This window comes from Schistocerca gregaria, unplaced genomic scaffold (assembly GCF_023897955.1).
Source record: "Schistocerca gregaria isolate iqSchGreg1 unplaced genomic scaffold, iqSchGreg1.2 ptg000912l, whole genome shotgun sequence".
Lineage (NCBI taxonomy): Eukaryota > Metazoa > Arthropoda > Insecta > Orthoptera > Acrididae > Schistocerca > Schistocerca gregaria.
Genome location: NW_026062270.1, coordinates 147,028 through 174,069, shown reverse-complemented (window position 1 = coordinate 174,069; position 27,042 = coordinate 147,028). Strand labels below are relative to the sequence as shown.

The following is a 27,042-nucleotide window of genomic DNA, read 5'->3' as shown; positions in this document are numbered from 1 at the left end:
CGAGAGCTGACGCTCTCCAATCGGCCTATATCAGAAGGACAAGCACGCGAAACGACTGAGAGAGGTATGGCGAGGCGGGCACAACATTACTTATGCCTCAAGTAAAGACCTGCTGCCTGTTATCGTGCATTGTGTGATTTTACATGTTCTGTCAGACAAATTCAGTTTTATTACTAGCACATTTCTTTTTTTCTTTGTTGAAAATTTTACAACACGCTCCTTCATTTCACTGTGGCCGCACGGCGCGACTTGGCATACCGAGAGGCAAAACGTGGCGCCAGTGCCCTAGACCGAATAGCGCTGCAGCTCCGAAACCGACGAGAAAAGAGAAATACGAATTGAAACTGTCGGCAGCGCCCTGTGTTCGCAGGCGGTCACCCGCCCAAGCACTGACAACGCCCAGCGTCGCGCAGTAGCGGTGATCGGACGACAAACTGTGTGTTCAGCGTGCTGTGACCTGTGAAGTGTTTTAGCGCGTCCCGACAAGTCGCTTTCGGGTCCCCTATCAGCTCCCACACAATGTGACGATTTCTTTGTCACCATACTTGCCCGGGGAAATCGGCGTTGCCTTTTTGAAGTAGTAAAATCGAAGTGGCCCGTGGGGGGATCGAACCCACGACCTTCGCGTTATTAGCACGACGCTCTAACCAACTTTTTTTTTTTTTTTTTGGAAAAACATGAGCGTGACAGCATTCGAACCTGTAATCTTCAGATCCGAAGTCCGACGCCTTATCCACTTTTTTTTTTTTTTTTTTTTCTTTTTTTTTTTTTCCTTAACCACTTTTTTTTTTTTTTTTTTTTTTAATTTTTTTTAATTTTTTTATTTTTTATTTATAATTTTGTTTGAACCACTTTTTTTTTCCTCTTTTTTTTTTTTTTTTTTTTTTTTTTATGAGGATCTTCCAGAAGGGATCCATTCTTCCACCAGAACTCAATCCATTTCTTCTAGGTGAGTGAGGCGTTAACAGCAAAAAAAAATGATGACACTATCAACTATGTTAAGCAGTGTCGAACTAAAGTACCTTTTCTGGTTAGGATTAATAAATAAATAAATAAGAAATTAGTGATTAAAAAGGAATCTTCTCCTTTGTTGGTGCAAAATATAAGAAAACGAAAAGTGTTTGTTTTTTTTCTCTAGTGTTGTCTTCACATCTTTCGTCTGTTATTGTCCTCTGCTGCTCCTCAATGATGTAGCGAATAGTCGGTTTCGCCTTACTTCGAAAGAAGGTTAAACATGCATTCATGTCTCGTGGTATAGTTTCGGGCGTTCTTTAAATATTACGTTCCCCGTCATGGCAAGACTGACGGGTCGAGTGTCGAATCGCATATCACACAATGGTCTTGCTTAAAAAGTTGGCAAAGGTCGCCTTGTAGTTACGTTCGCGTGCGATCATGCTGTGCTGCAGGGTCAGGTATAGAACGAAATCGTCTTTGTTCTTATCGCCAGTACTAAAAATATAGTGCACTGTGTGACCTATTATCCAGTTGACAGCATTCCGCTTTGTCCTGGGAAATGGGATTGCTTCAGGGTTGAGAAAGTCAGCTGGCGTTATCGCAGATGGTGAGGTCCTCTTGATGCTCGACAGTTTCTGTCGGGCGTAACCCCATATATCTTTCGTGGTACCACAGACGAAACGGTGTTCTTCGCTGTCTATGAGATTACACGTGACACACATTGGCGAGTCCTGCAAATGAATTGCATGAAGCCTGGACTGCGTCGGGATTTTTCTATTGACGGCAGCGTACCACGTCGCCTTTACTTGCGAAGGTAAGTAGGGGCTGTGGATGTTTTGCCACGTCGCGTCCCAGTTGTAGTTTGGAAATTTTTGTTCGATAACATTCCGTGATTTAGTTGCCACAAAGGAGTTGTAGATTGCCTTAACTGTCGTCAAATTCTTTTCAGAGACTGTTGTATGGACATAACTATACTCTAAGAGAAAACTCTTGAAGTGGTAGAGCGCAGTCGGTATATGGTGCACATCAATTGGCGGTTGAAGATCAGTCGGTGCGATTTCATTCAGGACAAGAGCGGTCAGACTGGTCGGTGACTGTTTCCATAGCTTGTAAGTTTTGCAGAAATAAAGAGCTTTCGCTTTTTTGTGTACATCGGTGAGACTGAGTCCGCCATCTCGCGTTGGGAGTGTCAAGGTGTCATATCGAACTTTAAAGATCTGGCCACGACATACAAAGTGTCCAAGCGCGGACAGCATGCATTTGGCTATATCGGTGGGGATGGGCAAAACTTGAGCCACATAATTGATTTTGGCAGTGATATAAATATTGGCCAATTCAACCTTTTGAAGCTCGTCCAATTTCCTGACGCTATGTAACTTCGCACAAGCACGAATTTTGTTGAGCAATTGCTTATAATTGGCGGCAATGGTGTGGCGGATGGTGTTCCGAAAATCGACACCGAGACACGTCATCCTAGTGATCTCTTTAAGCTGGCCATGACCGATCGCGCCTATGCCTTGCCCAACGTTCATGATCCCTGATTTCGTCCAATGCAGTTTCGCACCAGATGCCTTTTCATATTGTGAGATGATCAGGAGACCCCTCTCGACCTCATTGACATTCATAGCTAGGAAGGTAACATCATCAGCGTAAGCTCGGCACACTATCTTCTGCCCGTGTATGTGGAGTCCTTGTAAACGTTCCGTCAAGGTGACTAGCAGCGGTTCGATCGCAATGGCAAACAGCGCCATCGACATAGGGCAGCCCTGCCTAACAGAACTGTTTATCGGGACGGCGCGACTTGGCTGACCGTTAACGACAAGTTTGGATGTACTATTCCGTAACAATTTCTGTATGATGCTGATGAACTGCGGAGGAAAACCCAGAGTCTGCATTATCTGGAAAAGGTAAGGATGGTTCACTCTGTCGAAAGCCTGTGCGAAATCTAAAGTTACGATAGCACATCGGATTTTGCAAGCGTCCGCAACAGAAATCACATCTCGATAGTCTGATAATGTCTGATATATAGCTCTGTCCTTTCCAACACTCGTTTGATGTGATCCAATGACGGTATGCATCACAGTTTTCATTCTCGTTGCGAGAATGCGAGCAAAAATTTTGTAGTCGCTGTTGAGCAACGTAATGGGTCGCAAAGTTGCGACGGTGTTATTGCTCGTCCGTTTCGGGAGTAAGACCACAAGTCCTTCACTGAATGGCGGAGGAATGGGCATGTCCGGTTGGAGAAGTTCGTTGCAGAGCACCGTCAGCTTTGTCTTCAGTTGTGGCCAGAAGACTTGATAAAGTTCCACCGGGAGACCGTCACATCCGGGAGATTTGTTTTTTGGACTGTGGAACACCACATCTTCCAGTTCATCTTCCGTTACATCGGTGACGAGTTCGGCTACATCCGCAGGGCGAAGCCTGTGCGTTAAGCTGCTCCGGAACTCTGCAAGGGCTTCGTCGTCGGTAGGTTTATTGGACATCAAGTCAGTGTAATAAGTTTGAACGGCGTCTCTGATATCGTGTTGCCGAGTTAGAATCGTGCCGTCTTCGGATTGTAGTTCAGTTAAGATCTTTGTCCGTGCTCGTTTAGTTTCACGTATCAGGTGATAAATGGATGGCTGTTCGCCTTTTGCCATAGTCGAAACCCGACCTCTAATTTTGTAACCTTCCATCTGTTTTCGTTTCAAAAGTAATATTTTTGCTTGCAGTCTTTTAATGCGGGGGTAGTTGTCAATCACAGTGGCATCAAGAGTATATAAGTCTCGAAGACATTGATAATAAAACTCCATCGTTCTCTTAAACCACCAGTTCTTATTCCGGGAATATTGTATCATGGATTTACGAATTTTCGGTTTAGCGCATTCGAGCCACCATTGCAATGCCGAGCCGTACGTACTGAATTTGGCTTCACTTTCATTCCACGCTCGAGTGAAGGCTTCTCTGCATTCAGGATCGTCTAAATGTGCAACATTTAGTTTCCATAGTCCTTTGCCTCGGTAGGTTTCCTGTTTCCCCAAATTCAGCGTGCAAATATAAGCCGCATGGTCGGAGAAACTGGTTGGCCAGACCTCAGTTTGTAAAATTCGCTGTCTGAGAGTGTCCGATACGTAAATGCGGTCCAATCTACTCGCTGAATGATTCGTGACGTGAGTAAAACCAGGTGTTGTACCAAACTTGTGCTCCCACGTATCGACTAAACGTAAATCCTTGACGATCTGTTCTAATTCAATCGATGTATTGAAATGCGGCGTCTGATCTTTGGCGTTAAGTACACAGTTAAAATCTCCCGCCAATATTAGGTGGTCATATTGTGTTGCAAAAAGCGGAAGTATTTCTTCCTTGAAAAAGTCCGCTCGGCGTCGCCTATTAGTTGAGCCGGATGGTGCATACAGATTTAGGAGTCTAACATTATTGATAGTCACGCCAATTCCCCTACAACTTATGAGTCGTTCTACATTCTGGACGATAATTCCTTCTTTCGTGAGAATAGCGGTGCCTAAATCGGAACCGTGTCCCGGATTGGCCGTCACATTATAACCGGGAATGTGGTTCAAAGCAATGTCGGCGACCTCCTGAAGCAAGAGGATATCAATGTCGGCGGCGTATAAGAGGTCTACGATGTTGTCGAGTTTGAGGGAACTGCGGATTTTATTTATATTTAATGTACCAATTTTATACGCCTGCTGATCAGTCATTCACGCTCTTACGAGAGTAAGAAGGAATCGGCGCCGTTTTAAAAGAAGTCAGAGTCCTCTTCTTTGTTTGCCTGCCGTGGATCCAGTAACTTATCATCATGTGCCGGTTCTGCTGCCGTAGAAGGCTGTTCGGGAAATCGGGAAGTGACTGGAATATCAGTTGCATCAGCGTCCATGTGTTCGACCTCTGGTTCCGCCGCCCAGTCTATAGTGCTGGGGTTCTTGGACGCAAGAGGATGATGTTGTCGTTGTTCTTTTAAACAATGATCAACATCGTCACTGCACATGGGAGACACCTGGCCGGTAGCATCGCGAGAGGGCTCAGTTAGCGTGATTGCACGATCTTCATCCCGCAGGTGTGCAGAAGTTAGCGCCTGTTGTCGGGAGGATTCTGGTGATTTTGCACTGACTTTGTCCATGATTTGCTGCACCTTTCCCCGCAACGACGCCGCCGCCTCTTCCGCACCCTGGCGGGCGATTCTGCGTTTCTTGTTCTTCCGCGGGGATTTAGCAGGTGGACAACGCTCATCGGAATCCGAGATTTCATGGTGGGGTTGTGGGGAACGACATTCAGCAGTCACAGTCCTGACCTGCGTCTCTGAGGAGGTGGAATTTTGTTCTGTTGACAGAGTCGGGGACTGCGCTACGGAATCAACCACGTCACTCACACTCAGGTGTTGCTCTTGTCGCTCAGAAATGTCAACAAGTTGCTCGGCCGTTGGAGGAAGGGTTGGTTGGGGGCGAATGTCTACTTCGGTATCCATGGGCAGTTGGTCGGTCGGTTGGTCGCGAGCCACCGAAGCGTAAGTGGTGGACAAAATAGTCATCTCCGCGGACTTCACCGGTTCACCTGTCGGCAGCTGCACAACACGTCTTTGAATACATTCAGAACGAATATGACCTGGAGAATTGCAAGCTGCACACGTTCGTGGTTGACCATCATAAATGACGATACCTCGATAACCGCAAACGTTAATGTAAGACGGAATATGTCGTAATAAGTCCACCTTCAACTGCCTGACACCGTTCAAAACCGGATATTTGTGAGCACCGGACCATTTTTCTGCAAAATTACTGAGGACCTTCCCAAAGGGTGCAATAACAAGATTGATCGCATCTGTAGGAACTTCAAAGGGTAGCTCAAAAATTCGAATTGTTCGAATACCAAGTCCCACATGATCGACAGTAACTTCGCCAATAGTTCCATCACTGTGTTTAAACTTAAGTTTACCACCGGTATTATTGACAACTCGTTCGCATAACTCAGGGTTTTTCAGCTTCAAGTACATCACACTACTCACAATTGACAAGTGAAAACCAACAGTATCTTCAAACGGAACTTGAACAACTTCCTCTAACCAATCCTCAATTTCGAAAGATTTAGGTCGAGCAAAACGTCGATCAAAGGTAAATTTCAGAGTGTCCTTTCTACTAAGTTGAGCCATTACTGCATTTTCGAACGTTGACAGAATATCTAACTACTGCGAAGCGCCGGCGAAAACGCACAGACTTACACAGCGGATGTAAACAAAGCCAGCCGCAGAGCGAAGCACAGCACGACGAACCGCTCGCCACCGCCGCTGCAGGCAGACTTCTAACCAACTGAGCTAACGGGCCTCGGTGCACTCCGTCTTCCAGCGCTTAGACGGAGTGGCTCTGCGTATTTACAGGTAACATTTCTATGGTAGCAGTCCAACAGTGGACCAGGGTCTCTTCTCCCTTTATTCCGCTGCTCGTAGTAATTTCATTGCGTGCCCGTTTCTCTCGACTGTTTTCAGCTCACGTTTATGAACCAGTAGCTATAACGCGAGGAGGACGTGAAACAGCATTTCGCAGGGTCCAAACTTGTCGTGTTTTGTTCCGAAAAAATTACATTCCGGTACCGGGAATCGAACCCGGGCCTCCTGGGTGAAAGCCAGGTATCCTAGCCACTAGACCACACCGGACGCGCACGCTCATTTTTGGGGTTTAACCCCCTCCACTGGCTTTCCGTGTCGCACTTTCCCTGTTTGCGAGCATCTTTTCGCTCTCCCATGCCGAGGCGCGCATGGCAAAAGTCACAGTCCGTTGCTTTTGGCCTCGTTGTTACAGGGGTAGGAGGAAAAGCAAAGCTGTGAGTAGTAATATTTATTTACTTATTTCGCAAGTAAAGACCTGCAGCCTGTCATTATATAGCAGGTCATACACTGTGTGACTTTACATGTTATATCATACGAAATTCAGTTTTATTACTAGTACATTTTTTCTTGAAAATTTCACAAAAGAACTGCAAGTAGTAATAACGGGAAGTAAGCATTTTCACGCTGAGTTGTTGAAGCCTTATGGATAACAAACTACAAGCTGTTTTGCTCCTTCGCAACCCCAGAGCCGTCAATTTAGCTGTGAACGGAAGTAAATTAAATGCCCCGGGTGAGGATCGAACTCACGACCTTAAGATTATGAGACTTACGCGCTGCCTACTGCGCTACCGAGGCACGTGATGGCCAAACCTTCTGGTATCTCGGCAAGTAGCAAATACTAGTGGTAGAGAGTCTGCACTTGCTGGCTCATTTTTTCTGTTACTACACGTGCATTCCCGGCGCTGCAGGCAACTTGCGATGATAGGCCGACGCCAGTATGCACAATAGCACGCAGGAGTCCAAACGAGAAGACGTGCGCGCTGCGTGTTTGGTTGTTTCCACACGGAATCCCGCGGTTCATTCTCGTGGCCCACGCACTTCGAGTGCGAAGGACACGCAGCTCCACTATCGGGGAAAAAACAAAATGATGCATCGGCCGGGAATCGAACCCGGGCCGCCCGCGTGGCAGGCGAGCATTCTACCACTGAACCACCGATGCTCAGCTAGTTTGCAGCTTCCTTGTGCTTTCCGCGGCAGACGTCTGAAGGGAAAGTGGGACTGCCGTCCAGCGCCGTGGCATCCTCTCGAGAGAATGCTACAAACGCTGAATCCTGCGCTGCACTGCTTAAAAATGACGCCCGAACGCGATCGTCTAAGTAGTGTTGCGGCGCACGCACGCGACGACTCTTGCCAAAGGACGCGAAATGTGCGTAGAGACGCTGTCTGGATGCGCTCGCCTACCCCGTAATGCGCCTGCTGCTGCGACCACCTTCAGCCGCCGCCGACAGGCGGGAAGCAGACACAGCGCGGCGTGGGCGGAAGAAAAGCGTGCGGTGGTGGTGTAATGGTCAGCATAGTTGCCTTCCAAGCAGTTGATCCGGGTTCGATTCCCGGCCACCGCAGCCTGCGTTTTACTTCTGCGTATGAGTACTTTTGCCACGCGTCATTAAATTAATGTTTCTTTCCTCCTCTTACTGGCTGCAGGCCACCCTATATTGTGTGCGTCGATTCCGCTTGAGTCTCGACTTGTCTCGACTTTGCTCGGCTGACGCGAGAGCTGACGCTCTCCAATCGGCCTATATCAGAAGGACAAGCACGCGAAACGACTGAGAGAGGTATGGCGAGGCGGGCACAACATTACTTATGCCTCAAGTAAAGACCTGCTGCCTGTTATCGTGCATTGTGTGATTTTACATGTTCTGTCAGACAAATTCAGTTTTATTACTAGCACATTTCTTTTTTTCTTTGTTGAAAATTTTACAACACGCTCCTTCATTTCACTGTGGCCGCACGGCGCGACTTGGCATACCGAGAGGCAAAACGTGGCGCCAGTGCCCTAGACCGAATAGCGCTGCAGCTCCGAAACCGACGAGAAAAGAGAAATACGAATTGAAACTGTCGGCAGCGCCCTGTGTTCGCAGGCGGTCACCCGCCCAAGCACTGACAACGCCCAGCGTCGCGCAGTAGCGGTGATCGGACGACAAACTGTGTGTTCAGCGTGCTGTGACCTGTGAAGTGTTTTAGCGCGTCCCGACAAGTCGCTTTCGGGTCCCCTATCAGCTCCCACACAATGTGACGATTTCTTTGTCACCATACTTGCCCGGGGAAATCGGCGTTGCCTTTTTGAAGTAGTAAAATCGAAGTGGCCCGTGGGGGGATCGAACCCACGACCTTCGCGTTATTAGCACGACGCTCTAACCAACTGAGCTAACGGGCCTCGGTGCACTCCGTCTTCCAGCGCTTAGACGGAGTGGCTCTGCGTATTTACAGGTAACATTTCTATGGTAGCAGTCCAACAGTGGACCAGGGTCTCTTCTCCCTTTATTCCGCTGCTCGTAGTAATTTCATTGCGTGCCCGTTTCTCTCGACTGTTTTCAGCTCACGTTTATGAACCAGTAGCTATAACGCGAGGAGGACGTGAAACAGCATTTCGCAGGGTCCAAACTTGTCGTGTTTTGTTCCGAAAAAATTACATTCCGGTACCGGGAATCGAACCCGGGCCTCCTGGGTGAAAGCCAGGTATCCTAGCCACTAGACCACACCGGACGCGCACGCTCATTTTTGGGGTTTACACCCCCTCCACTGGCTTTCCGTGTCGCACTTTCCCTGTTTGCGAGCATCTTTTCGCTCTCCCATGCCGAGGCGCGCATGGCAAAAGTCACAGTCCGTTGCTTTTTGGCCTCGTTGTTACAGGGGTAGGAGGAAAAGCAAAGCTGTGAGTAGTAATATTTATTTACTTATTTCGCAAGTAAAGACCTGCAGCCTGTCATTATATAGCAGGTCATACACTGTGTGACTTTACATGTTATATCATACGAAATTCAGTTTTATTACTAGTACATTTTTTCTTGAAAATTTCACAAAAGAACTGCAAGTAGTAATAACGGGAAGTAAGCATTTTCACGCTGAGTTGTTGAAGCCTTATGGATAACAAACTACAAGCTGTTTTGCTCCTTCGCAACCCCAGAGCCGTCAATTTAGCTGTGAACGGAAGTAAATTAAATGCCCCGGGTGAGGATCGAACTCACGACCTTAAGATTATGAGACTTACGCGCTGCCTACTGCGCTACCGAGGCACGTGATGGCCAAACCTTCTGGTATCTCGGCAAGTAGCAAATACTAGTGGTAGAGAGTCTGCACTTGCTGGCTCATTTTTTCTGTTACTACACGTGCATTCCCGGCGCTGCAGGCAACTTGCGATGATAGGCCGACGCCAGTATGCACAATAGCACGCAGGAGTCCAAACGAGAAGACGTGCGCGCTGCGTGTTTGGTTGTTTCCACACGGAATCCCGCGGTTCATTCTCGTGGCCCACGCACTTCGAGTGCGAAGGACACGCAGCTCCACTATCGGGGAAAAAACAAAATGATGCATCGGCCGGGAATCGAACCCGGGCCGCCCGCGTGGCAGGCGAGCATTCTACCACTGAACCACCGATGCTCAGCTAGTTTGCAGCTTCCTTGTGCTTTCCGCGGCAGACGTCTGAAGGGAAAGTGGGACTGCCGTCCAGCGCCGTGGCATCCTCTCGAGAGAATGCTACAAACGCTGAATCCTGCGCTGCACTGCTTAAAAATGACGCCCGAACGCGATCGTCTAAGTAGTGTTGCGGCGCACGCACGCGACGACTCTTGCCAAAGGACGCGAAATGTGCGTAGAGACGCTGTCTGGATGCGCTCGCCTACCCCGTAATGCGCCTGCTGCTGCGACCACCTTCAGCCGCCGCCGACAGGCGGGAAGCAGACACAGCGCGGCGTGCGCGGAAGAAAACCGTGCGGTGGTGGTGTAATGGTCAGCATAGTTGCCTTCCAAGCAGTTGATCCGGGTTCGATTCCCGGCCACCGCAGCCTGCGTTTTACTTCTGCGTATGAGTACTTTTGCCACGCGTCATTAAATTAATGTTTCTTTCCTCCTCTTACTGGCTGCAGGCCACCCTATATTGTGTGCGTCGATTCCGCTTGAGTCTCGACTTGTCTCGACTTTGCTCGGCTGACGCGAGAGCTGACGCTCTCCAATCGGCCTATATCAGAAGGACAAGCACGCGAAACGACTGAGAGAGGTATGGCGAGGCGGGCACAACATTACTTATGCCTCAAGTAAAGACCTGCTGCCTGTTATCGTGCATTGTGTGATTTTACATGTTCTGTCAGACAAATTCAGTTTTATTACTAGCACATTTCTTTTTTTCTTTGTTGAAAATTTTACAACACGCTCCTTCATTTCACTGTGGCCGCACGGCGCGACTTGGCATACCGAGAGGCAAAACGTGGCGCCAGTGCCCTAGACCGAATAGCGCTGCAGCTCCGAAACCGACGAGAAAAGAGAAATACGAATTGAAACTGTCGGCAGCGCCCTGTGTTCGCAGGCGGTCACCCGCCCAAGCACTGACAACGCCCAGCGTCGCGCAGTAGCGGTGATCGGACGACAAACTGTGTGTTCAGCGTGCTGTGACCTGTGAAGTGTTTTAGCGCGTCCCGACAAGTCGCTTTCGGGTCCCCTATCAGCTCCCACACAATGTGACGATTTCTTTGTCACCATACTTGCCCGGGGAAATCGGCGTTGCCTTTTTGAAGTAGTAAAATCGAAGTGGCCCGTGGGGGGATCGAACCCACGACCTTCGCGTTATTAGCACGACGCTCTAACCAACTGAGCTAACGGGCCTCGGTGCACTCCGTCTTCCAGCGCTTAGACGGAGTGGCTCTGCGTATTTACAGGTAACATTTCTATGGTAGCAGTCCAACAGTGGACCAGGGTCTCTTCTCCCTTTATTCCGCTGCTCGTAGTAATTTCATTGCGTGCCCGTTTCTCTCGACTGTTTTCAGCTCACGTTTATGAACCAGTAGCTATAACGCGAGGAGGACGTGAAACAGCATTTCGCAGGGTCCAAACTTGTCGTGTTTTGTTCCGAAAAAATTACATTCCGGTACCGGGAATCGAACCCGGGCCTCCTGGGTGAAAGCCAGGTATCCTAGCCACTAGACCACACCGGACGCGCACGCTCATTTTTGGGGTTTACACCCCCTCCACTGGCTTTCCGTGTCGCACTTTCCCTGTTTGCGAGCATCTTTTCGCTCTCCCATGCCGAGGCGCGCATGGCAAAAGTCACAGTCCGTTGCTTTTTGGCCTCGTTGTTACAGGGGTAGGAGGAAAAGCAAAGCTGTGAGTAGTAATATTTATTTACTTATTTCGCAAGTAAAGACCTGCAGCCTGTCATTATATAGCAGGTCATACACTGTGTGACTTTACATGTTATATCATACGAAATTCAGTTTTATTACTAGTACATTTTTTCTTGAAAATTTCACAAAAGAACTGCAAGTAGTAATAACGGGAAGTAAGCATTTTCACGCTGAGTTGTTGAAGCCTTATGGATAACAAACTACAAGCTGTTTTGCTCCTTCGCAACCCCAGAGCCGTCAATTTAGCTGTGAACGGAAGTAAATTAAATGCCCCGGGTGAGGATCGAACTCACGACCTTAAGATTATGAGACTTACGCGCTGCCTACTGCGCTACCGAGGCACGTGATGGCCAAACCTTCTGGTATCTCGGCAAGTAGCAAATACTAGTGGTAGAGAGTCTGCACTTGCTGGCTCATTTTTTCTGTTACTACACGTGCATTCCCGGCGCTGCAGGCAACTTGCGATGATAGGCCGACGCCAGTATGCACAATAGCACGCAGGAGTCCAAACGAGAAGACGTGCGCGCTGCGTGTTTGGTTGTTTCCACACGGAATCCCGCGGTTCATTCTCGTGGCCCACGCACTTCGAGTGCGAAGGACACGCAGCTCCACTATCGGGGAAAAAACAAAATGATGCATCGGCCGGGAATCGAACCCGGGCCGCCCGCGTGGCAGGCGAGCATTCTACCACTGAACCACCGATGCTCAGCTAGTTTGCAGCTTCCTTGTGCTTTCCGCGGCAGACGTCTGAAGGGAAAGTGGGACTGCCGTCCAGCGCCGTGGCATCCTCTCGAGAGAATGCTACAAACGCTGAATCCTGCGCTGCACTGCTTAAAAATGACGCCCGAACGCGATCGTCTAAGTAGTGTTGCGGCGCACGCACGCGACGACTCTTGCCAAAGGACGCGAAATGTGCGTAGAGACGCTGTCTGGATGCGCTCGCCTACCCCGTAATGCGCCTGCTGCTGCGACCACCTTCAGCCGCCGCCGACAGGCGGGAAGCAGACACAGCGCGGCGTGCGCGGAAGAAAACCGTGCGGTGGTGGTGTAATGGTCAGCATAGTTGCCTTCCAAGCAGTTGATCCGGGTTCGATTCCCGGCCACCGCAGCCTGCGTTTTACTTCTGCGTATGAGTACTTTTGCCACGCGTCATTAAATTAATGTTTCTTTCCTCCTCTTACTGGCTGCAGGCCACCCTATATTGTGTGCGTCGATTCCGCTTGAGTCTCGACTTGTCTCGACTTTGCTCGGCTGACGCGAGAGCTGACGCTCTCCAATCGGCCTATATCAGAAGGACAAGCACGCGAAACGACTGAGAGAGGTATGGCGAGGCGGGCACAACATTACTTATGCCTCAAGTAAAGACCTGCTGCCTGTTATCGTGCATTGTGTGATTTTACATGTTCTGTCAGACAAATTCAGTTTTATTACTAGCACATTTCTTTTTTTCTTTGTTGAAAATTTTACAACACGCTCCTTCATTTCACTGTGGCCGCACGGCGCGACTTGGCATACCGAGAGGCAAAACGTGGCGCCAGTGCCCTAGACCGAATAGCGCTGCAGCTCCGAAACCGACGAGAAAAGAGAAATACGAATTGAAACTGTCGGCAGCGCCCTGTGTTCGCAGGCGGTCACCCGCCCAAGCACTGACAACGCCCAGCGTCGCGCAGTAGCGGTGATCGGACGACAAACTGTGTGTTCAGCGTGCTGTGACCTGTGAAGTGTTTTAGCGCGTCCCGACAAGTCGCTTTCGGGTCCCCTATCAGCTCCCACACAATGTGACGATTTCTTTGTCACCATACTTGCCCGGGGAAATCGGCGTTGCCTTTTTGAAGTAGTAAAATCGAAGTGGCCCGTGGGGGGATCGAACCCACGACCTTCGCGTTATTAGCACGACGCTCTAACCAACTGAGCTAACGGGCCTCGGTGCACTCCGTCTTCCAGCGCTTAGACGGAGTGGCTCTGCGTATTTACAGGTAACATTTCTATGGTAGCAGTCCAACAGTGGACCAGGGTCTCTTCTCCCTTTATTCCGCTGCTCGTAGTAATTTCATTGCGTGCCCGTTTCTCTCGACTGTTTTCAGCTCACGTTTATGAACCAGTAGCTATAACGCGAGGAGGACGTGAAACAGCATTTCGCAGGGTCCAAACTTGTCGTGTTTTGTTCCGAAAAAATTACATTCCGGTACCGGGAATCGAACCCAGGCCTCCTGGGTGAAATCCAGGTATCCTAGCCACTAGACCACACCGGACGCGCACGCTTATTTTTGGGGTTTACACCCCCTCCACTGGCTTTCCGTGTCGCACTTTCCCTGTTTGCGAGCATCTTTTCGCTCTCCCATGCCGAGGCGCGCATGGCAAAAGTCACAGTCCGTTGCTTTTGGCCTCGTTGTTACAGGGGTAGGAGGAAAAGCAAAGCTGTGAGTAGTAATATTTATTTACTTATTTCGCAAGTAAAGACCTGCAGCCTGTCATTATATAGCAGGTCATACACTGTGTGACTTTACATGTTATATCATACGAAATTCAGTTTTATTACTAGTACATTTTTTCTTGAAAATTTCACAAAAGAACTGCAAGTAGTAATAACGGGAAGTAAGCATTTTCACGCTGAGTTGTTGAAGCCTTATGGATAACAAACTACAAGCTGTTTTGCTCCTTCGCAACCCCAGAGCCGTCAATTTAGCTGTGAACGGAAGTAAATTAAATGCCCCGGGTGAGGATCGAACTCACGACCTTAAGATTATGAGACTTACGCGCTGCCTACTGCGCTACCGAGGCACGTGATGGCCAAACCTTCTGGTATCTCGGCAAGTAGCAAATACTAGTGGTAGAGAGTCTGCACTTGCTGGCTCATTTTTTCTGTTACTACACGTGCATTCCCGGCGCTGCAGGCAACTTGCGATGATAGGCCGACGCCAGTATGCACAATAGCACGCAGGAGTCCAAACGAGAAGACGTGCGCGCTGCGTGTTTGGTTGTTTCCACACGGAATCCCGCGGTTCATTCTCGTGGCCCACGCACTTCGAGTGCGAAGGACACGCAGCTCCACTATCGGGGAAAAAACAAAATGATGCATCGGCCGGGAATCGAACCCGGGCCGCCCGCGTGGCAGGCGAGCATTCTACCACTGAACCACCGATGCTCAGCTAGTTTGCAGCTTCCTTGTGCTTTCCGCGGCAGACGTCTGAAGGGAAAGTGGGACTGCCGTCCAGCGCCGTGGCATCCTCTCGAGAGAATGCTACAAACGCTGAATCCTGCGCTGCACTGCTTAAAAATGACGCCCGAACGCGATCGTCTAAGTAGTGTTGCGGCGCACGCACGCGACGACTCTTGCCAAAGGACGCGAAATGTGCGTAGAGACGCTGTCTGGATGCGCTCGCCTACCCCGTAATGCGCCTGCTGCTGCGACCACCTTCAGCCGCCGCCGACAGGCGGGAAGCAGACACAGCGCGGCGTGCGCGGAAGAAAAGCGTGCGGTGGTGGTGTAATGGTCAGCATAGTTGCCTTCCAAGCAGTTGATCCGGGTTCGATTCCCGGCCACCGCAGCCTGCGTTTTACTTCTGCGTATGAGTACTTTTGCCACGCGTCATTAAATTAATGTTTCTTTCCTCCTCTTACTGGCTGCAGGCCACCCTATATTGTGTGCGTCGATTCCGCTTGAGTCTCGACTTGTCTCGACTTTGCTCGGCTGACGCGAGAGCTGACGCTCTCCAATCGGCCTATATCAGAAGGACAAGCACGCGAAACGACTGAGAGAGGTATGGCGAGGCGGGCACAACATTACTTATGCCTCAAGTAAAGACCTGCTGCCTGTTATCGTGCATTGTGTGATTTTACATGTTCTGTCAGACAAATTCAGTTTTATTACTAGCACATTTCTTTTTTTCTTTGTTGAAAATTTTACAACACGCTCCTTCATTTCACTGTGGCCGCACGGCGCGACTTGGCATACCGAGAGGCAAAACGTGGCGCCAGTGCCCTAGACCGAATAGCGCTGCAGCTCCGAAACCGACGAGAAAAGAGAAATACGAATTGAAACTGTCGGCAGCGCCCTGTGTTCGCAGGCGGTCACCCGCCCAAGCACTGACAACGCCCAGCGTCGCGCAGTAGCGGTGATCGGACGACAAACTGTGTGTTCAGCGTGCTGTGACCTGTGAAGTGTTTTAGCGCGTCCCGACAAGTCGCTTTCGGGTCCCCTATCAGCTCCCACACAATGTGACGATTTCTTTGTCACCATACTTGCCCGGGGAAGTCGGCGTTGCCTTTTTGAAGTAGTAAAATCGAAGTGGCCCGTGGGGGGATCGAACCCACGACCTTCGCGTTATTAGCACGACGCTCTAACCAACTGAGCTAACGGGCCTCGGTGCACTCCGTCTTCCAGCGCTTAGACGGAGTGGCTCTGCGTATTTACAGGTAACATTTCTATGGTAGCAGTCCAACAGTGGACCAGGGTCTCTTCTCCCTTTATTCCGCTGCTCGTAGTAATTTCATTGCGTGCCCGTTTCTCTCGACTGTTTTCAGCTCACGTTTATGAACCAGTAGCTATAACGCGAGGAGGACGTGAAACAGCATTTCGCAGGGTCCAAACTTGTCGTGTTTTGTTCCGAAAAAATTACATTCCGGTACCGGGAATCGAACCCGGGCCTCCTGGGTGAAAGCCAGGTATCCTAGCCACTAGACCACACCGGACGCGCACGCTCATTTTTGGGGTTTACACCCCCTCCACTGGCTTTCCGTGTCGCACTTTCCCTGTTTGCGAGCATCTTTTCGCTCTCCCATGCCGAGGCGCGCATGGCAAAAGTCACAGTCCGTTGCTTTTTGGCCTCGTTGTTACAGGGGTAGGAGGAAAAGCAAAGCTGTGAGTAGTAATATTTATTTACTTATTTCGCAAGTAAAGACCTGCAGCCTGTCATTATATAGCAGGTCATACACTGTGTGACTTTACATGTTATATCATACGAAATTCAGTTTTATTACTAGTACATTTTTTCTTGAAAATTTCACAAAAGAACTGCAAGTAGTAATAACGGGAAGTAAGCATTTTCACGCTGAGTTGTTGAAGCCTTATGGATAACAAACTACAAGCTGTTTTGCTCCTTCGCAACCCCAGAGCCGTCAATTTAGCTGTGAACGGAAGTAAATTAAATGCCCCGGGTGAGGATCGAACTCACGACCTTAAGATTATGAGACTTACGCGCTGCCTACTGCGCTACCGAGGCACGTGATGGCCAAACCTTCTGGTATCTCGGCAAGTAGCAAATACTAGTGGTAGAGAGTCTGCACTTGCTGGCTCATTTTTTCTGTTACTACACGTGCATTCCCGGCGCTGCAGGCAACTTGCGATGATAGGCCGACGCCAGTATGCACAATAGCACGCAGGAGTCCAAACGAGAAGACGTGCGCGCTGCGTGTTTGGTTGTTTCCACACGGAATCCCGCGGTTCATTCTCGTGGCCCACGCACTTCGAGTGCGAAGGACACGCAGCTCCACTATCGGGGAAAAAACAAAATGATGCATCGGCCGGGAATCGAACCCGGGCCGCCCGCGTGGCAGGCGAGCATTCTACCACTGAACCACCGATGCTCAGCTAGTTTGCAGCTTCCTTGTGCTTTCCGCGGCAGACGTCTGAAGGGAAAGTGGGACTGCCGTCCAGCGCCGTGGCATCCTCTCGAGAGAATGCTACAAACGCTGAATCCTGCGCTGCACTGCTTAAAAATGACGCCCGAACGCGATCGTCTAAGTAGTGTTGCGGCGCACGCACGCGACGACTCTTGCCAAAGGACGCGAAATGTGCGTAGAGACGCTGTCTGGATGCGCTCGCCTACCCCGTAATGCGCCTGCTGCTGCGACCACCTTCAGCCGCCGCCGACAGGCGGGAAGCAGACACAGCGCGGCGTGCGCGGAAGAAAACCGTGCGGTGGTGGTGTAATGGTCAGCATAGTTGCCTTCCAAGCAGTTGATCCGGGTTCGATTCCCGGCCACCGCAGCCTGCGTTTTACTTCTGCGTATGAGTACTTTTGCCACGCGTCATTAAATTAATGTTTCTTTCCTCCTCTTACTGGCTGCAGGCCACCCTATATTGTGTGCGTCGATTCCGCTTGAGTCTCGACTTGTCTCGACTTTGCTCGGCTGACGCGAGAGCTGACGCTCTCCAATCGGCCTATATCAGAAGGACAAGCACGCGAAACGACTGAGAGAGGTATGGCGAGGCGGGCACAACATTACTTATGCCTCAAGTAAAGACCTGCTGCCTGTTATCGTGCATTGTGTGATTTTACATGTTCTGTCAGACAAATTCAGTTTTATTACTAGCACATTTCTTTTTTTCTTTGTTGAAAATTTTACAACACGCTCCTTCATTTCACTGTGGCCGCACGGCGCGACTTGGCATACCGAGAGGCAAAACGTGGCGCCAGTGCCCTAGACCGAATAGCGCTGCAGCTCCGAAACCGACGAGAAAAGAGAAATACGAATTGAAACTGTCGGCAGCGCCCTGTGTTCGCAGGCGGTCACCCGCCCAAGCACTGACAACGCCCAGCGTCGCGCAGTAGCGGTGATCGGACGACAAACTGTGTGTTCAGCGTGCTGTGACCTGTGAAGTGTTTTAGCGCGTCCCGACAAGTCGCTTTCGGGTCCCCTATCAGCTCCCACACAATGTGACGATTTCTTTGTCACCATACTTGCCCGGGGAAATCGGCGTTGCCTTTTTGAAGTAGTAAAATCGAAGTGGCCCGTGGGGGGATCGAACCCACGACCTTCGCGTTATTAGCACGACGCTCTAACCAACTGAGCTAACGGGCCTCGGTGCACTCCGTCTTCCAGCGCTTAGACGGAGTGGCTCTGCGTATTTACAGGTAACATTTCTATGGTAGCAGTCCAACAGTGGACCAGGGTCTCTTCTCCCTTTATTCCGCTGCTCGTAGTAATTTCATTGCGTGCCCGTTTCTCTCGACTGTTTTCAGCTCACGTTTATGAACCAGTAGCTATAACGCGAGGAGGACGTGAAACAGCATTTCGCAGGGTCCAAACTTGTCGTGTTTTGTTCCGAAAAAATTACATTCCGGTACCGGGAATCGAACCCGGGCCTCCTGGGTGAAAGCCAGGTATCCTAGCCACTAGACCACACCGGACGCGCACGCTCATTTTTGGGGTTTACACCCCCTCCACTGGCTTTCCGTGTCGCACTTTCCCTGTTTGCGAGCATCTTTTCGCTCTCCCATGCCGAGGCGCGCATGGCAAAAGTCACAGTCCGTTGCTTTTTGGCCTCGTTGTTACAGGGGTAGGAGGAAAAGCAAAGCTGTGAGTAGTAATATTTATTTACTTATTTCGCAAGTAAAGACCTGCAGCCTGTCATTATATAGCAGGTCATACACTGTGTGACTTTACATGTTATATCATACGAAATTCAGTTTTATTACTAGTACATTTTTTCTTGAAAATTTCACAAAAGAACTGCAAGTAGTAATAACGGGAAGTAAGCATTTTCACGCTGAGTTGTTGAAGCCTTATGGATAACAAACTACAAGCTGTTTTGCTCCTTCGCAACCCCAGAGCCGTCAATTTAGCTGTGAACGGAAGTAAATTAAATGCCCCGGGTGAGGATCGAACTCACGACCTTAAGATTATGAGACTTACGCGCTGCCTACTGCGCTACCGAGGCACGTCATGGCCAAACCTTCTGGTATCTCGGCAAGTAGCAAATACTAGTGGTAGAGAGTCTGCACTTGCTGGCTCATTTTTTCTGTTACTACACGTGCATTCCCGGCGCTGCAGGCAACTTGCGATGATAGGCCGACGCCAGTATGCACAATAGCACGCAGGAGTCCAAACGAGAAGACGTGCGCGCTGCGTGTTTGGTTGTTTCCACACGGAATCCCGCGGTTCATTCTCGTGGCCCACGCACTTCGAGTGCGAAGGACACGCAGCTCCACTATCGGGGAAAAAACAAAATGATGCATCGGCCGGGAATCGAACCCGGGCCGCCCGCGTGGCAGGCGAGCATTCTACCACTGAACCACCGATGCTCAGCTAGTTTGCAGCTTCCTTGTGCTTTCCGCGGCAGACGTCTGAAGGGAAAGTGGGACTGCCGTCCAGCGCCGTGGCATCCTCTCGAGAGAATGCTACAAACGCTGAATCCTGCGCTGCACTGCTTAAAAATGACGCCCGAACGCGATCGTCTAAGTAGTGTTGCGGCGCACGCACGCGACGACTCTTGCCAAAGGACGCGAAATGTGCGTAGAGACGCTGTCTGGATGCGCTCGCCTACCCCGTAATGCGCCTGCTGCTGCGACCACCTTCAGCCGCCGCCGACAGGCGGGAAGCAGACACAGCGCGGCGTGCGCGGAAGAAAAGCGTGCGGTGGTGGTGTAATGGTCAGCATAGTTGCCTTCCAAGCAGTTGATCCGGGTTCGATTCCCGGCCACCGCAGCCTGCGTTTTACTTCTGCGTATGAGTACTTTTGCCACGCGTCATTAAATTAATGTTTCTTTCCTCCTCTTACTGGCTGCAGGCCACCCTATATTGTGTGCGTCGATTCCGCTTGAGTCTCGACTTGTCTCGACTTTGCTCGGCTGACGCGAGAGCTGACGCTCTCCAATCGGCCTATATCAGAAGGACAAGCACGCGAAACGACTGAGAGAGGTATGGCGAGGCGGGCACAACATTACTTATGCCTCAAGTAAAGACCTGCTGCCTGTTATCGTGCATTGTGTGATTTTACATGTTCTGTCAGACAAATTCAGTTTTATTACTAGCACATTTCTTTTTTTCTTTGTTGAAAATTTTACAACACGCTCCTTCATTTCACTGTGGCCGCACGGCGCGACTTGGCATACCGAGAGGCAAAACGTGGCGCCAGTGCCCTAGACCGAATAGCGCTGCAGCTCCGAAACCGACGAGAAAAGAGAAATACGAATTGAAACTGTCGGCAGCGCCCTGTGTTCGCAGGCGGTCACCCGCCCAAGCACTGACAACGCCCAGCGTCGCGCAGTAGCGGTGATCGGACGACAAACTGTGTGTTCAGCGTGCTGTGACCTGTGAAGTGTTTTAGCGCGTCCCGACAAGTCGCTTTCGGGTCCCCTATCAGCTCCCACACAATGTGACGATTTCTTTGTCACCATACTTGCCCGGGGAAATCGGCGTTGCCTTTTTGAAGTAGTAAAATCGAAGTGGCCCGTGGGGGGATCGAACCCACGACCTTCGCGTTATTAGCACGACGCTCTAACCAACTGAGCTAACGGGCCTCGGTGCACTCCGTCTTCCAGCGCTTAGACGGAGTGGCTCTGCGTATTTACAGGTAACATTTCTATGGTAGCAGTCCAACAGTGGACCAGGGTCTCTTCTCCCTTTATTCCGCTGCTCGTAGTAATTTCATTGCGTGCCCGTTTCTCTCGACTGTTTTCAGCTCACGTTTATGAACCAGTAGCTATAACGCGAGGAGGACGTGAAACAGCATTTCGCAGGGTCCAAACTTGTCGTGTTTTGTTCCGAAAAAATTACATTCCGGTACCGGGAATCGAACCCGGGCCTCCTGGGTGAAATCCAGGTATCCTAGCCACTAGACCACACCGGACGCGCACGCTTATTTTTGGGGTTTACACCCCCTCCACTGGCTTTCCGTGTCGCACTTTCCCTGTTTGCGAGCATCTTTTCGCTCTCCCATGCCGAGGCGCGCATGGCAAAAGTCACAGTCCGTTGCTTTTGGCCTCGTTGTTACAGGGGTAGGAGGAAAAGCAAAGCTGTGAGTAGTAATATTTATTTACTTATTTCGCAAGTAAAGACCTGCAGCCTGTCATTATATAGCAGGTCATACACTGTGTGACTTTACATGTTATATCATACGAAATTCAGTTTTATTACTAGTACATTTTTTCTTGAAAATTTCACAAAAGAACTGCAAGTAGTAATAACGGGAAGTAAGCATTTTCACGCTGAGTTGTTGAAGCCTTATGGATAACAAACTACAAGCTGTTTTGCTCCTTCGCAACCCCAGAGCCGTCAATTTAGCTGTGAACGGAAGTAAATTAAATGCCCCGGGTGAGGATCGAACTCACGACCTTAAGATTATGAGACTTACGCGCTGCCTACTGCGCTACCGAGGCACGTGATGGCCAAACCTTCTGGTATCTCGGCAAGTAGCAAATACTAGTGGTAGAGAGTCTGCACTTGCTGGCTCATTTTTTCTGTTACTACACGTGCATTCCCGGCGCTGCAGGCAACTTGCGATGATAGGCCGACGCCAGTATGCACAATAGCACGCAGGAGTCCAAACGAGAAGACGTGCGCGCTGCGTGTTTGGTTGTTTCCACACGGAATCCCGCGGTTCATTCTCGTGGCCCACGCACTTCGAGTGCGAAGGACACGCAGCTCCACTATCGGGGAAAAAACAAAATGATGCATCGGCCGGGAATCGAACCCGGGCCGCCCGCGTGGCAGGCGAGCATTCTACCACTGAACCACCGATGCTCAGCTAGTTTGCAGCTTCCTTGTGCTTTCCGCGGCAGACGTCTGAAGGGAAAGTGGGACTGCCGTCCAGCGCCGTGGCATCCTCTCGAGAGAATGCTACAAACGCTGAATCCTGCGCTGCACTGCTTAAAAATGACGCCCGAACGCGATCGTCTAAGTAGTGTTGCGGCGCACGCACGCGACGACTCTTGCCAAAGGACGCGAAATGTGCGTAGAGACGCTGTCTGGATGCGCTCGCCTACCCCGTAATGCGCCTGCTGCTGCGACCACCTTCAGCCGCCGCCGACAGGCGGGAAGCAGACACAGCGCGGCGTGCGCGGAAGAAAAGCGTGCGGTGGTGGTGTAATGGTCAGCATAGTTGCCTTCCAAGCAGTTGATCCGGGTTCGATTCCCGGCCACCGCAGCCTGCGTTTTACTTCTGCGTATGAGTACTTTTGCCACGCGTCATTAAATTAATGTTTCTTTCCTCCTCTTACTGGCTGCAGGCCACCCTATATTGTGTGCGTCGATTCCGCTTGAGTCTCGACTTGTCTCGACTTTGCTCGGCTGACGCGAGAGCTGACGCTCTCCAATCGGCCTATATCAGAAGGACAAGCACGCGAAACGACTGAGAGAGGTATGGCGAGGCGGGCACAACATTACTTATGCCTCAAGTAAAGACCTGCTGCCTGTTATCGTGCATTGTGTGATTTTACATGTTCTGTCAGACAAATTCAGTTTTATTACTAGCACATTTCTTTTTTTCTTTGTTGAAAATTTTACAACACGCTCCTTCATTTCACTGTGGCCGCACGGCGCGACTTGGCATACCGAGAGGCAAAACGTGGCGCCAGTGCCCTAGACCGAATAGCGCTGCAGCTCCGAAACCGACGAGAAAAGAGAAATACGAATTGAAACTGTCGGCAGCGCCCTGTGTTCGCAGGCGGTCACCCGCCCAAGCACTGACAACGCCCAGCGTCGCGCAGTAGCGGTGATCGGACGACAAACTGTGTGTTCAGCGTGCTGTGACCTGTGAAGTGTTTTAGCGCGTCCCGACAAGTCGCTTTCGGGTCCCCTATCAGCTCCCACACAATGTGACGATTTCTTTGTCACCATACTTGCCCGGGGAAATCGGCGTTGCCTTTTTGAAGTAGTAAAATCGAAGTGGCCCGTGGGGGGATCGAACCCACGACCTTCGCGTTATTAGCACGACGCTCTAACCAACTGAGCTAACGGGCCTCGGTGCACTCCGTCTTCCAGCGCTTAGACGGAGTGGCTCTGCGTATTTACAGGTAACATTTCTATGGTAGCAGTCCAACAGTGGACCAGGGTCTCTTCTCCCTTTATTCCGCTGCTCGTAGTAATTTCATTGCGTGCCCGTTTCTCTCGACTGTTTTCAGCTCACGTTTATGAACCAGTAGCTATAACGCGAGGAGGACGTGAAACAGCATTTCGCAGGGTCCAAACTTGTCGTGTTTTGTTCCGAAAAAATTACATTCCGGTACCGGGAATCGAACCCGGGCCTCCTGGGTGAAATCCAGGTATCCTAGCCACTAGACCACACCGGACGCGCACGCTTATTTTTGGGGTTTACACCCCCTCCACTGGCTTTCCGTGTCGCACTTTCCCTGTTTGCGAGCATCTTTTCGCTCTCCCATGCCGAGGCGCGCATGGCAAAAGTCACAGTCCGTTGCTTTTGGCCTCGTTGTTACAGGGGTAGGAGGAAAAGCAAAGCTGTGAGTAGTAATATTTATTTACTTATTTCGCAAGTAAAGACCTGCAGCCTGTCATTATATAGCAGGTCATACACTGTGTGACTTTACATGTTATATCATACGAAATTCAGTTTTATTACTAGTACATTTTTTCTTGAAAATTTCACAAAAGAACTGCAAGTAGTAATAACGGGAAGTAAGCATTTTCACGCTGAGTTGTTGAAGCCTTATGGATAACAAACTACAAGCTGTTTTGCTCCTTCGCAACCCCAGAGCCGTCAATTTAGCTGTGAACGGAAGTAAATTAAATGCCCCGGGTGAGGATCGAACTCACGACCTTAAGATTATGAGACTTACGCGCTGCCTACTGCGCTACCGAGGCACGTGATGGCCAAACCTTCTGGTATCTCGGCAAGTAGCAAATACTAGTGGTAGAGAGTCTGCACTTGCTGGCTCATTTTTTCTGTTACTACACGTGCATTCCCGGCGCTGCAGGCAACTTGCGATGATAGGCCGACGCCAGTATGCACAATAGCACGCAGGAGTCCAAACGAGAAGACGTGCGCGCTGCGTGTTTGGTTGTTTCCACACGGAATCCCGCGGTTCATTCTCGTGGCCCACGCACTTCGAGTGCGAAGGACACGCAGCTCCACTATCGGGGAAAAAACAAAATGATGCATCGGCCGGGAATCGAACCCGGGCCGCCCGCGTGGCAGGCGAGCATTCTACCACTGAACCACCGATGCTCAGCTAGTTTGCAGCTTCCTTGTGCTTTCCGCGGCAGACGTCTGAAGGGAAAGTGGGACTGCCGTCCAGCGCCGTGGCATCCTCTCGAGAGAATGCTACAAACGCTGAATCCTGCGCTGCACTGCTTAAAAATGACGCCCGAACGCGATCGTCTAAGTAGTGTTGCGGCGCACGCACGCGACGACTCTTGCCAAAGGACGCGAAATGTGCGTAGAGACGCTGTCTGGATGCGCTCGCCTACCCCGTAATGCGCCTGCTGCTGCGACCACCTTCAGCCGCCGCCGACAGGCGGGAAGCAGACACAGCGCGGCGTGCGCGGAAGAAAAGCGTGCGGTGGTGGTGTAATGGTCAGCATAGTTGCCTTCCAAGCAGTTGATCCGGGTTCGATTCCCGGCCACCGCAGCCTGCGTTTTACTTCTGCGTATGAGTACTTTTGCCACGCGTCATTAAATTAATGTTTCTTTCCTCCTCTTACTGGCTGCAGGCCACCCTATATTGTGTGCGTCGATTCCGCTTGAGTCTCGACTTGTCTCGACTTTGCTCGGCTGACGCGAGAGCTGACGCTCTCCAATCGGCCTATATCAGAAGGACAAGCACGCGAAACGACTGAGAGAGGTATGGCGAGGCGGGCACAACATTACTTATGCCTCAAGTAAAGACCTGCTGCCTGTTATCGTGCATTGTGTGATTTTACATGTTCTGTCAGACAAATTCAGTTTTATTACTAGCACATTTCTTTTTTTCTTTGTTGAAAATTTTACAACACGCTCCTTCATTTCACTGTGGCCGCACGGCGTGACTTGGCATACCGAGAGGCAAAACGTGGCGCCAGTGCCCTAGACCGAATAGCGCTGCAGCTCCGAAACCGACGAGAAAAGAGAAATACGAATTGAAACTGTCGGCAGCGCCCTGTGTTCGCAGGCGGTCACCCGCCCAAGCACTGACAACGCCCAGCGTCGCGCAGTAGCGGTGATCGGACGACAAACTGTGTGTTCAGCGTGCTGTGACCTGTGAAGTGTTTTAGCGCGTCCCGACAAGTCGCTTTCGGGTCCCCTATCAGCTCCCACACAATGTGACGATTTCTTTGTCACCATACTTGCCCGGGGAAATCGGCGTTGCCTTTTTGAAGTAGTAAAATCGAAGTGGCCCGTGGGGGGATCGAACCCACGACCTTCGCGTTATTAGCACGACGCTCTAACCAACTGAGCTAACGGGCCTCGGTGCACTCCGTCTTCCAGCGCTTAGACGGAGTGGCTCTGCGTATTTACAGGTAACATTTCTATGGTAGCAGTCCAACAGTGGACCAGGGTCTCTTCTCCCTTTATTCCGCTGCTCGTAGTAATTTCATTGCGTGCCCGTTTCTCTCGACTGTTTTCAGCTCACGTTTATGAACCAGTAGCTATAACGCGAGGAGGACGTGAAACAGCATTTCGCAGGGTCCAAACTTGTCGTGTTTTGTTCCGAAAAAATTACATTCCGGTACCGGGAATCGAACCCGGGCCTCCTGGGTGAAAGCCAGGTATCCTAGCCACTAGACCACACCGGACGCGCACGCTCATTTTTGGGGTTTACACCCCCTCCACTGGCTTTCCGTGTCGCACTTTCCCTGTTTGCGAGCATCTTTTCGCTCTCCCATGCCGAGGCGCGCATGGCAAAAGTCACAGTCCGTTGCTTTTGGCCTCGTTGTTACAGGGGTAGGAGGAAAAGCAAAGCTGTGAGTAGTAATATTTATTTACTTATTTCGCAAGTAAAGACCTGCAGCCTGTCATTATATAGCAGGTCATACACTGTGTGACTTTACATGTTATATCATACGAAATTCAGTTTTATTACTAGTACATTTTTTCTTGAAAATTTCACAAAAGAACTGCAAGTAGTAATAACGGGAAGTAAGCATTTTCACGCTGAGTTGTTGAAGCCTTATGGATAACAAACTACAAGCTGTTTTGCTCCTTCGCAACCCCAGAGCCGTCAATTTAGCTGTGAACGGAAGTAAATTAAATGCCCCGGGTGAGGATCGAACTCACGACCTTAAGATTATGAGACTTACGCGCTGCCTACTGCGCTACCGAGGCACGTGATGGCCAAACCTTCTGGTATCTCGGCAAGTAGCAAATACTAGTGGTAGAGAGTCTGCACTTGCTGGCTCATTTTTTCTGTTACTACACGTGCATTCCCGGCGCTGCAGGCAACTTGCGATGATAGGCCGACGCCAGTATGCACAATAGCACGCAGGAGTCCAAACGAGAAGACGTGCGCGCTGCGTGTTTGGTTGTTTCCACACGGAATCCCGCGGTTCATTCTCGTGGCCCACGCACTTCGAGTGCGAAGGACACGCAGCTCCACTATCGGGGAAAAAACAAAATGATGCATCGGCCGGGAATCGAACCCGGGCCGCCCGCGTGGCAGGCGAGCATTCTACCACTGAACCACCGATGCTCAGCTAGTTTGCAGCTTCCTTGTGCTT

At 50.4% G+C, this 27,042-nt stretch overlaps 43 non-coding genes across 43 annotated transcripts; 8 read left to right on the top strand and 35 right to left on the bottom strand.

The window, feature by feature from the left end:
• Positions 1-6,526: 6,526 nt before the first annotated feature.
• On the bottom strand, positions 6,527-6,598 carry Trnae-uuc (transfer RNA glutamic acid (anticodon UUC)). The gene has a single exon. It is a non-coding gene; the product is annotated as a tRNA-Glu (tRNA).
• Positions 6,599-7,053: 455 nt separating this feature from the next.
• Positions 7,054-7,126, bottom strand: Trnam-cau (transfer RNA methionine (anticodon CAU)). The gene has a single exon. It is a non-coding gene; the product is annotated as a tRNA-Met (tRNA).
• A 293-nt stretch (positions 7,127-7,419) lies between these two features.
• Positions 7,420-7,490, bottom strand: Trnag-gcc (transfer RNA glycine (anticodon GCC)). The gene has a single exon. It is a non-coding gene; the product is annotated as a tRNA-Gly (tRNA).
• Positions 7,491-7,821: 331 nt separating this feature from the next.
• On the top strand, positions 7,822-7,893 carry Trnag-ucc (transfer RNA glycine (anticodon UCC)). Its single transcript has one exon. It is a non-coding gene; the product is annotated as a tRNA-Gly (tRNA).
• A 741-nt stretch (positions 7,894-8,634) lies between these two features.
• Positions 8,635-8,708, bottom strand: Trnai-aau (transfer RNA isoleucine (anticodon AAU)). The gene has a single exon. It is a non-coding gene; the product is annotated as a tRNA-Ile (tRNA).
• A 257-nt stretch (positions 8,709-8,965) lies between these two features.
• Trnae-uuc (transfer RNA glutamic acid (anticodon UUC)) lies at positions 8,966-9,037 on the bottom strand. The gene has a single exon. It is a non-coding gene; the product is annotated as a tRNA-Glu (tRNA).
• A 457-nt stretch (positions 9,038-9,494) lies between these two features.
• On the bottom strand, positions 9,495-9,567 carry Trnam-cau (transfer RNA methionine (anticodon CAU)). Its single transcript has one exon. It is a non-coding gene; the product is annotated as a tRNA-Met (tRNA).
• A 293-nt stretch (positions 9,568-9,860) lies between these two features.
• On the bottom strand, positions 9,861-9,931 carry Trnag-gcc (transfer RNA glycine (anticodon GCC)). Its single transcript has one exon. It is a non-coding gene; the product is annotated as a tRNA-Gly (tRNA).
• A 331-nt stretch (positions 9,932-10,262) lies between these two features.
• Trnag-ucc (transfer RNA glycine (anticodon UCC)) lies at positions 10,263-10,334 on the top strand. The gene has a single exon. It is a non-coding gene; the product is annotated as a tRNA-Gly (tRNA).
• Positions 10,335-11,075: 741 nt separating this feature from the next.
• Positions 11,076-11,149, bottom strand: Trnai-aau (transfer RNA isoleucine (anticodon AAU)). Its single transcript has one exon. It is a non-coding gene; the product is annotated as a tRNA-Ile (tRNA).
• A 257-nt stretch (positions 11,150-11,406) lies between these two features.
• On the bottom strand, positions 11,407-11,478 carry Trnae-uuc (transfer RNA glutamic acid (anticodon UUC)). Its single transcript has one exon. It is a non-coding gene; the product is annotated as a tRNA-Glu (tRNA).
• Positions 11,479-11,935: 457 nt separating this feature from the next.
• Positions 11,936-12,008, bottom strand: Trnam-cau (transfer RNA methionine (anticodon CAU)). Its single transcript has one exon. It is a non-coding gene; the product is annotated as a tRNA-Met (tRNA).
• Positions 12,009-12,301: 293 nt separating this feature from the next.
• On the bottom strand, positions 12,302-12,372 carry Trnag-gcc (transfer RNA glycine (anticodon GCC)). Its single transcript has one exon. It is a non-coding gene; the product is annotated as a tRNA-Gly (tRNA).
• A 331-nt stretch (positions 12,373-12,703) lies between these two features.
• Trnag-ucc (transfer RNA glycine (anticodon UCC)) lies at positions 12,704-12,775 on the top strand. The gene has a single exon. It is a non-coding gene; the product is annotated as a tRNA-Gly (tRNA).
• Positions 12,776-13,516: 741 nt separating this feature from the next.
• Trnai-aau (transfer RNA isoleucine (anticodon AAU)) lies at positions 13,517-13,590 on the bottom strand. Its single transcript has one exon. It is a non-coding gene; the product is annotated as a tRNA-Ile (tRNA).
• A 257-nt stretch (positions 13,591-13,847) lies between these two features.
• Positions 13,848-13,919, bottom strand: Trnae-uuc (transfer RNA glutamic acid (anticodon UUC)). The gene has a single exon. It is a non-coding gene; the product is annotated as a tRNA-Glu (tRNA).
• Positions 13,920-14,375: 456 nt separating this feature from the next.
• Trnam-cau (transfer RNA methionine (anticodon CAU)) lies at positions 14,376-14,448 on the bottom strand. Its single transcript has one exon. It is a non-coding gene; the product is annotated as a tRNA-Met (tRNA).
• Positions 14,449-14,741: 293 nt separating this feature from the next.
• Trnag-gcc (transfer RNA glycine (anticodon GCC)) lies at positions 14,742-14,812 on the bottom strand. The gene has a single exon. It is a non-coding gene; the product is annotated as a tRNA-Gly (tRNA).
• Positions 14,813-15,143: 331 nt separating this feature from the next.
• Trnag-ucc (transfer RNA glycine (anticodon UCC)) lies at positions 15,144-15,215 on the top strand. Its single transcript has one exon. It is a non-coding gene; the product is annotated as a tRNA-Gly (tRNA).
• Positions 15,216-15,956: 741 nt separating this feature from the next.
• Positions 15,957-16,030, bottom strand: Trnai-aau (transfer RNA isoleucine (anticodon AAU)). The gene has a single exon. It is a non-coding gene; the product is annotated as a tRNA-Ile (tRNA).
• A 257-nt stretch (positions 16,031-16,287) lies between these two features.
• Positions 16,288-16,359, bottom strand: Trnae-uuc (transfer RNA glutamic acid (anticodon UUC)). Its single transcript has one exon. It is a non-coding gene; the product is annotated as a tRNA-Glu (tRNA).
• Positions 16,360-16,816: 457 nt separating this feature from the next.
• On the bottom strand, positions 16,817-16,889 carry Trnam-cau (transfer RNA methionine (anticodon CAU)). Its single transcript has one exon. It is a non-coding gene; the product is annotated as a tRNA-Met (tRNA).
• Positions 16,890-17,182: 293 nt separating this feature from the next.
• On the bottom strand, positions 17,183-17,253 carry Trnag-gcc (transfer RNA glycine (anticodon GCC)). The gene has a single exon. It is a non-coding gene; the product is annotated as a tRNA-Gly (tRNA).
• A 331-nt stretch (positions 17,254-17,584) lies between these two features.
• On the top strand, positions 17,585-17,656 carry Trnag-ucc (transfer RNA glycine (anticodon UCC)). Its single transcript has one exon. It is a non-coding gene; the product is annotated as a tRNA-Gly (tRNA).
• A 741-nt stretch (positions 17,657-18,397) lies between these two features.
• Positions 18,398-18,471, bottom strand: Trnai-aau (transfer RNA isoleucine (anticodon AAU)). The gene has a single exon. It is a non-coding gene; the product is annotated as a tRNA-Ile (tRNA).
• Positions 18,472-18,728: 257 nt separating this feature from the next.
• Positions 18,729-18,800, bottom strand: Trnae-uuc (transfer RNA glutamic acid (anticodon UUC)). The gene has a single exon. It is a non-coding gene; the product is annotated as a tRNA-Glu (tRNA).
• A 457-nt stretch (positions 18,801-19,257) lies between these two features.
• Positions 19,258-19,330, bottom strand: Trnam-cau (transfer RNA methionine (anticodon CAU)). The gene has a single exon. It is a non-coding gene; the product is annotated as a tRNA-Met (tRNA).
• A 293-nt stretch (positions 19,331-19,623) lies between these two features.
• Positions 19,624-19,694, bottom strand: Trnag-gcc (transfer RNA glycine (anticodon GCC)). Its single transcript has one exon. It is a non-coding gene; the product is annotated as a tRNA-Gly (tRNA).
• A 331-nt stretch (positions 19,695-20,025) lies between these two features.
• Trnag-ucc (transfer RNA glycine (anticodon UCC)) lies at positions 20,026-20,097 on the top strand. Its single transcript has one exon. It is a non-coding gene; the product is annotated as a tRNA-Gly (tRNA).
• A 741-nt stretch (positions 20,098-20,838) lies between these two features.
• Positions 20,839-20,912, bottom strand: Trnai-aau (transfer RNA isoleucine (anticodon AAU)). The gene has a single exon. It is a non-coding gene; the product is annotated as a tRNA-Ile (tRNA).
• Positions 20,913-21,169: 257 nt separating this feature from the next.
• Trnae-uuc (transfer RNA glutamic acid (anticodon UUC)) lies at positions 21,170-21,241 on the bottom strand. Its single transcript has one exon. It is a non-coding gene; the product is annotated as a tRNA-Glu (tRNA).
• Positions 21,242-21,697: 456 nt separating this feature from the next.
• On the bottom strand, positions 21,698-21,770 carry Trnam-cau (transfer RNA methionine (anticodon CAU)). The gene has a single exon. It is a non-coding gene; the product is annotated as a tRNA-Met (tRNA).
• A 293-nt stretch (positions 21,771-22,063) lies between these two features.
• On the bottom strand, positions 22,064-22,134 carry Trnag-gcc (transfer RNA glycine (anticodon GCC)). Its single transcript has one exon. It is a non-coding gene; the product is annotated as a tRNA-Gly (tRNA).
• A 331-nt stretch (positions 22,135-22,465) lies between these two features.
• Positions 22,466-22,537, top strand: Trnag-ucc (transfer RNA glycine (anticodon UCC)). Its single transcript has one exon. It is a non-coding gene; the product is annotated as a tRNA-Gly (tRNA).
• Positions 22,538-23,278: 741 nt separating this feature from the next.
• Positions 23,279-23,352, bottom strand: Trnai-aau (transfer RNA isoleucine (anticodon AAU)). The gene has a single exon. It is a non-coding gene; the product is annotated as a tRNA-Ile (tRNA).
• A 257-nt stretch (positions 23,353-23,609) lies between these two features.
• On the bottom strand, positions 23,610-23,681 carry Trnae-uuc (transfer RNA glutamic acid (anticodon UUC)). Its single transcript has one exon. It is a non-coding gene; the product is annotated as a tRNA-Glu (tRNA).
• A 456-nt stretch (positions 23,682-24,137) lies between these two features.
• Trnam-cau (transfer RNA methionine (anticodon CAU)) lies at positions 24,138-24,210 on the bottom strand. Its single transcript has one exon. It is a non-coding gene; the product is annotated as a tRNA-Met (tRNA).
• Positions 24,211-24,503: 293 nt separating this feature from the next.
• Trnag-gcc (transfer RNA glycine (anticodon GCC)) lies at positions 24,504-24,574 on the bottom strand. Its single transcript has one exon. It is a non-coding gene; the product is annotated as a tRNA-Gly (tRNA).
• Positions 24,575-24,905: 331 nt separating this feature from the next.
• On the top strand, positions 24,906-24,977 carry Trnag-ucc (transfer RNA glycine (anticodon UCC)). Its single transcript has one exon. It is a non-coding gene; the product is annotated as a tRNA-Gly (tRNA).
• A 741-nt stretch (positions 24,978-25,718) lies between these two features.
• On the bottom strand, positions 25,719-25,792 carry Trnai-aau (transfer RNA isoleucine (anticodon AAU)). Its single transcript has one exon. It is a non-coding gene; the product is annotated as a tRNA-Ile (tRNA).
• Positions 25,793-26,049: 257 nt separating this feature from the next.
• On the bottom strand, positions 26,050-26,121 carry Trnae-uuc (transfer RNA glutamic acid (anticodon UUC)). The gene has a single exon. It is a non-coding gene; the product is annotated as a tRNA-Glu (tRNA).
• Positions 26,122-26,577: 456 nt separating this feature from the next.
• Positions 26,578-26,650, bottom strand: Trnam-cau (transfer RNA methionine (anticodon CAU)). The gene has a single exon. It is a non-coding gene; the product is annotated as a tRNA-Met (tRNA).
• A 293-nt stretch (positions 26,651-26,943) lies between these two features.
• On the bottom strand, positions 26,944-27,014 carry Trnag-gcc (transfer RNA glycine (anticodon GCC)). The gene has a single exon. It is a non-coding gene; the product is annotated as a tRNA-Gly (tRNA).
• Positions 27,015-27,042: the final 28 nt, after the last annotated feature.